This window comes from Lathamus discolor (genome assembly GCF_037157495.1).
Source record: "Lathamus discolor isolate bLatDis1 chromosome 2 unlocalized genomic scaffold, bLatDis1.hap1 SUPER_2_unloc_1, whole genome shotgun sequence".
In the NCBI taxonomy this organism is placed as follows: Eukaryota; Metazoa; Chordata; class Aves; order Psittaciformes; family Psittacidae; genus Lathamus; species Lathamus discolor.
The window spans coordinates 32,481-33,974 of record NW_027069094.1 but is presented as its reverse complement, the minus strand read 5'-3'; the positions used below and the strand labels follow the sequence as shown (position 1 = coordinate 33,974).

At 49.6% G+C, this 1,494-nt stretch overlaps 1 long non-coding RNA gene across 1 annotated transcript; it reads right to left on the bottom strand.

Annotated features, from left to right (window-relative positions):
* Nucleotides 1-452: 452 nt before the first annotated feature.
* Nucleotides 453-1,021, bottom strand: LOC136006168 (uncharacterized). Its single transcript, XR_010608997.1, has 3 exons — nucleotides 863-1,021; nucleotides 594-763; nucleotides 453-507 (listed from the first exon to the last, which is right to left on the bottom strand). It is a non-coding gene; the product is annotated as an uncharacterized LOC136006168 (long non-coding RNA).
* Between the last annotated feature and the right edge of the window lie 473 nt (nucleotides 1,022-1,494).

The window sequence follows — 1,494 nt, the reverse complement described above, 5'->3', positions numbered from 1 at the left end:
CATTACCTATTGTCCCGGACGCGACACCCCAGACTTAAGCCCCACAAATGGCACTTTTGCATCCTGTCTTTTAACTCTGAGGCACTACCTTCACTAGAGCTGACCATTTACCTCCAGGCACCCTCTACTGTGTCCTCAGACATTCTGGCTCAAATACTACATTGGAATGCTACATCTCAAACCCCTTCCTGCCATTCTGATGTTGTCCCCCACGCCCTCGCCTCCTACAGGAGGCCCTCTACTTAGCGTGCGGAGTGCCATGCATCTCGAGGCGGCCTCACTGCTCGGAACTCCCACAGCAGATGACAGCCATGTTGCTGCCCTTGCCAATTTGCTTTTCATCATCTGACAGAAACAAAAAAAGGGCAACACGTTGTGCTGGCCATCATCTCCAGCATCCCAGCTATCTATGCCAGCCTTTTCTGTAACTCTACTTCGCCTTTACATTATGCTCACCTACTCCCAATCTATTGCAGAATACAATGCTGGGCTTCTGCACTCTAGGACCTAGGAGTACAATAGAAAGAAATGACCATGGTGCTTGTAAAAAGTGACCAACCCCCACAACCATTATTGTTACCTCTCCGACTCACTTCAAATACTCATCTGACTCCAGAAGTAGAACGCAAGACCTGCAATAACCAACACTACTACTGAACCCTTTGCCATGTTATTCTCAGCTCTTACTCACCACTCACGCAGACAACCTTCTGACAGCCCTCCTCAGCTGGCAGCTTCACCTCTCTTGATTTAAGTGTGGCACCTAAAAAAGAAATGGAAACAGGCACTCATGGAGAGAAAAACAGAAGCTTTGGCCGACCCTGAAATAAGTTGCTACTTGGGTGTTCCAAGCATGGCTCACCTTGACTGAGTCATCTGAATGTTATTTTTCAGCTCGAGTGTGAGGATGAGTTTGAGCCAGGGAGTCTTAGCCAGGTAGTCAGAACCAGGAATTCTGTGTTAGAATCAACTTGAGATTTGTGTGGATGCATGAGCCAGTCAGTGTCAGACTAAGCCTAAGTGAGTGTCAGGAGAAGTCAGCGCCAGAGAACGTCTGTGCAGCTTAAACATGAATATGAGTCTGAGCCAGTCTGTGTGAAAAGGAGCCTGCACTGTCTGCCAGTTTTGAGTATGAGTCTAAGCCAATGAAAGCCAGAAAATTAAAGCTGGGGAGCAGGCAATGAACCAGAACCAGATGAAACAAGACCCAGCTGTGGATCGTCAGGGTGCTTTTATCCCAGCTGGGAATTTGCCCCACCCCTGACCCAGGGCACTGAGGGAAGGGCTGTGGGTGACACCCTCCCTCCCTAACACAGTCAAGCTGTAGCTGCCCTACCCATGTAAGCTTATGCTACAGAGTAACCCCCTGCCTTTCCCTCAGCCCCATGCTACATTTCAAACCCCGGACCTTGTCCCCCACCCTCCAGCCCCAAGCAGCAGTCCCTCTACTTAGCTTCCATAGTGCCATGGGTTTCAAGCTGGCCTTGATGCTCA